Below are 5,145 nucleotides of genomic sequence, written 5' to 3'. Positions count from 1 at the left end.
CGTTTTTTAGAAAAGAATTAAAAAAGGATTATTTCAACAAAAAACAATATTAAAACCAAGTCACTGATAGTGTCTGTCATTCGCAGATGCAAAATTTGTGTTTTTGCACTCAAGATTAAATGTTTGGGGTAAGCAAACATCCTAATGAATATTATCTTGACTTAAATTTTTATCTTCGAATAACTTCTGATACTAAAGACTGGTTGATAACTAAATCCAACAACAAAATAGCCAGCCATTCATGTATGGATCCTGTGAATTTTAATGTGGACTATCTGTATGTCTTGATAACATAGAACCACAATATTGGGTTCAGCGATATAGTGTGGCCTCTACCCTCACCTTCAGACTCCTTGGTGGTCTGGCTAGTGTATGATGGTATGATCTGGTTTGTATTACAATCTGAAAATGGAATTGATTGAGAAAATGTTATCTGCTGCTATTTTCTGCTATAAATCTCTTCTCCTTTTAAAAATTGATTTACGGTGGCAAACTTCATAAATATTAGCAACTTATTAATTTCCTTTAAAAAAAACTCTTCGTTTTATATAAACCTAAAGAACAAAGAACTCAGTATCCTCCCTTAAAATACACTCCTGTTTGTGGTATTACAAAGGTCAATTTTAACATTTGGTAGCTTTCCTGAACGGGATGCTCATTTCCAAGGGTAACTTTGTAATGAATATTAACATCTACACATATTCTCACACCCTTAGGATTTAAAAAAAGTGTTGAAGGCTAATTTATCCACAGTGAGGGAAAAACGAAGTTTCTGGGAGCAGGGGGTAGAAATCCAGCTATTTTCTTCTCTCCGTTATGTTCTGATATTCACATAGTATGGTGTTTTGACTTGTTAGGTTAATCCCTTCTGTTTATGACGTTATTTCAGTACCCACACATTTCTAGTTCTCAAGACTTTTGTTCAGATGTTTGAGTCAATTATTGTAGCAATTCATCTGTGTATCAGGAAAATCTCTACCCCTTTTTCCTTTGGTGTCTCTCATTATAAGCACCCCCAACCCCCAACCCCATAACTGCCTGATAGAATTTAAATCACAAAATGGAGCATAAAGGGAGAGATCAGGATGTATGGACTTTGTGGGAGAAGACATATCATTGGAGAAGATCTGAAAAAGATATGAAAACAATAAGGACAAGAGACTTAAAATGACTGTTTTAGTGGGTGGATCCTTTGACGGGAAGACCTTGGTAACCATGGAGATACCTAGAGAAAGAGGACAAGGTTTTAGTCAACACAGGTGGTATTTGCTGGGAGAGCCTCCGTTCCCCAATTTGAATTCATAATTTTTATTTTGAAAACTTGGGACAAAATTTTTTTTTCTCTTAAATATTTACATCAGGATCTGTGGTCCATCTCAACATTTCCTGCTAAAAGAAAACATGCAAAAAAAGAGTGGGCACCAAGAGTTTTTGAATTCTTTTCAACACTTTACCAGCATTTTCCTGTTATATTTTTTAAAATACTATGGATGGATGATTCTCTTGGAGTGAAAACCTACCAAGAATGAAGCAATGCACTGTGCAGGTTTTAGTCATCGTCTCATGTGGTCTTCCCCGAAATTCTGAAAATGTATGAGCCTAAATAAGAATGAAGGGACTTAACCTTACAGAGTTTGAGGAATTCAATCACAGTTTTCAAATGGTGGAACTAGGACTTGATCCCACATCTCTCACACTCCACAGCTTATCCTGGTTTTTCTTTACCATCTTTTTTTTCAAGGGCTAGATGAAGTTTAGAAAAATAAAGAAGGTTCAGAGAGCGATAGAAGGAATGTATTAAACCTGTGCATAAATACATCAGTTGAAAAGAAAAAAAGAGCTATGCTTCCTTCTTTTAAGTAGTATGACTTTACTGTTCTTGCTCTCTTCTTGTTGGTTCTAGCCTGAAGTAGAAATTATTATATAACTTTAGCTTAAATATTTACATTTTGTTTTTAATCACTGTGGGCTTATTATACTCTGTTAGTGTAGGGTAAATTAATACCATTTTTTTTCTTCTTTGGGCCCCAGAGATTGAACTTAGGGCACTTGACCACTGAGACACATCCCCAGCCCTATTCTGTATTTTATTTAGAGACAGGATCTCACTGAGTTGCTTAGTGACTTGCTGTTGCTAAACCTAGTTTTGAACTCACAATTCTTCTGTCTCAGCTTCCTAAGCACTTGAATTACAGGTGTGTGCCACTGCACTTGGCTGGTACAACCTTAAGGAGCACATATTAACACTATGTTTTACCTGTCTTCAAATGTTTATATTCTCTCTTATTCTTTCCAGTAATGGGATTGAACTGAGGGGTACTTACCACTAAGCCACATTCCTACCCCTTTTTATTATATTTTGTTTAGAGATAAGGCCTCACTGAGTTGCTTAGGGCCTTGCATAATTGCTGAGGTTGGCTTTGAACTTGTGATCCTTCTATCTCAGCCTCCCAAGCCGCTGGTGGAGTGAGTGCCATTGTGCCTGGCAAAATGTTTATATTCTTTAGCCTAATAATTCATCTTCTATATGTTTAGTCTAAAGAAACAATCATATGTTTCTCAAATTGTGTCAAAGATGTTTATTACATCATTATTTGCGTCATTATTATAACTGCAAACATTTTAAATGGCCAATGAGAAGTTATGGATTGAATAATCTATAGTATGGTGAGATTTTGTGTGGCTATAACAGATCATATTTTAGAAGAAAGATCATGTGCACAAATGTTTAAAGCTATTCAGTAAAAATTTAGTTTACATAACAGCATTCACAGCATAATTCTGATTTTATTTAGGCTCATACAAATGTATTTGTGAAAAATACAATGTGACTGCATGTTAACTATGATTATGTGGATAGAAATATAATGGGAGATTTTAATTTGTTCTTGAATTTTTTTTCCAGAATTTACACAATAAACACATGTTGCTTTGTGATCTAAATGAGTAATAAAAATTAAGATTTCGATTGACGAATTAAAAAATGCTTTCCAACTTAAAGTCAACAAATGAATCACACAAAGAATTGAATCCTTGAGCAGTTTTCGGCTCATCTTTTCCATCCTATTTTTAGTTTGGCCTAGACATTGCAAAATGCATGTCCTTGTGATTTTTAGCTCAATGCTTTTTTCCACAACTTGTATCAGATATCTAAATAAACCACTTAAGAAAACACATTCATCCCTTAAAAATGTTTGAAGGAAGCTGCCTTGCATAAGGACAACAGAGGGTATTAGCCAAGCATATGAATCTCTAAGAAAACCTAAATTTTAATTGAAAAAAAATTATGAATCCCAAGAAAGCTGCAACCTTGTCTTCCATGTCCATAATCAAAAAGGGAAATTGAAGTTGGGAAGTTGAAGGTGGGATTTCCACAGTGTTCATCAGAGTGTCATTCCTTGACTTCATGTCACTTAGCCTGTCATTTCTCTTTGCCTCAACTCACTGAGAAATGAAGGGAAGGAAGGGGGATTTCCTCTCCCTTTTTCCTCAGCACCTTTCCCTCCCAATTGTTCTTTTAATCCATTTTTAACTGTAATATATGATCACTGTTTGTTTATGTTTAGCTCCTCAATATGCTTTGCCCAATAAATAGTCCTATAGAGATGCAAGGTGGCTCTCATATCCAGCCACTGCTGCATTATTAGAATTGATACCTTGGGCTTATGTCTTACATCTAACTACCAGATTATGGATGGAAACAGAGCCTGCTTGCCTGGGCTTTCCGACCTTTTACATTAGGACAGAAACATAAAAGTGGTCATAAATCCTTTGGCATGTACGGCATCACATATTTCAGTAGGGATGTGAAAGAACATGTCTCTTTGGTTTGTTTTCATCACCTAACAAGATCAGTCTATTTATAAACAATGGTAGCAGATGCATTTTTCCCTTAAGGAATATACCAAATTATAAATGCATTTAGACTGTTAATAATACCAGAAATTCCTTATGCAATGGGTAGTCTGTACTAACAGCTGTGTCAAGTGCTTCATGTATGTTACCTCATTCAACCCTTACACAATCCTGTAAGCTGAAAACTATGATTATCACCATCCTCACTTTACAGATGAAGAGATAGAGTGCTCAGCCAAGAGTTATACAGCTAGCAAGGGTATAGCTAGATTTGGAATATAGACATTCAGGCTCCACCGCCTTGGGACTGCTTTGGGGTAGCTAGTAAACTACACAGTTGAGAAAACTGACTTCAATAGTAGCACCATCCCAAACATTAATGGAGGATGACGGAAAGTGGAAGGCAGACAAGTTTAATGTCACTACAGGCTGATGTAAAAGGCCTGCAACACTTGAAAGATAGCACACTCTTCCCAGGGTTCCATATGACAAAATAGTTTACGTCCTTTAGGAAATGGTCAGCCAAGTCTTTGTGAGCAGAGAACCTTAGAAACTGGTCACCCAACCAAATGAGGACTGGCCATGTCTTTTAGATTACGCCAACAGGTCTGGATCCAGACTACAATCTTTTTGCAAGTGTTAAGCATCAGACTTGGGGTTTAATCTTTTGTTCTACCATTTATGAAGTGTATGACTTTATTTATTTGGCTTTTCGAATTTGTTTTTAGAGTTAATCTTGTGGAACTGTGCTGCTTAAACTCCTTCCATCTCTTCTGTTTGGTGAGTCAAATCAAAGCTCTTGAACACGGCTTATAAACACATGGAAAATCTTGCTCCTGCCTCCTTTTCCAGCTGCTCACAGCCCCTTTTCCTGTTTGCTTGGTCCTCTTTGCCCACATTGGCTTTTCACAAGTTCCTTATGCTGCACACAGTTTCTCTGTGCTTTTCACATTTGTTTCTTCTCCTTCAACCTGCCTATTCATCCTTGAGGTCTCAGTGTAAGTGCCTCTATCTGACGAAAGGTCTCCAACCCTGAATTAGTTTCCCATGCTTCTGAATCACCACCCTTATTCAAACTCACCATTATAGATTTAGACATATTATATTTTTAGTATTTGTCTCTCCTATTATTGTGAGCTTTCTGTAAGTGCAAACTCCGGGCTCTGTTTGGTTCACCATTGTTTAGCACCTAAAATAGTGGCTCTCAGATAATATGCATTTGATAAATATTATTAAGTAAATGAATGAGCTTCATTATTGTCGTCTCTAAAAGGGACTCTCTAAGATTGC

This window comes from Ictidomys tridecemlineatus, chromosome 5 (genome assembly GCF_052094955.1).
Source record: "Ictidomys tridecemlineatus isolate mIctTri1 chromosome 5, mIctTri1.hap1, whole genome shotgun sequence".
In the NCBI taxonomy this organism is placed as follows: Eukaryota; Metazoa; Chordata; class Mammalia; order Rodentia; family Sciuridae; genus Ictidomys; species Ictidomys tridecemlineatus.
The sequence above is the reverse complement of the archived record's forward strand: the minus strand, read 5'-3'. Positions refer to the sequence as shown.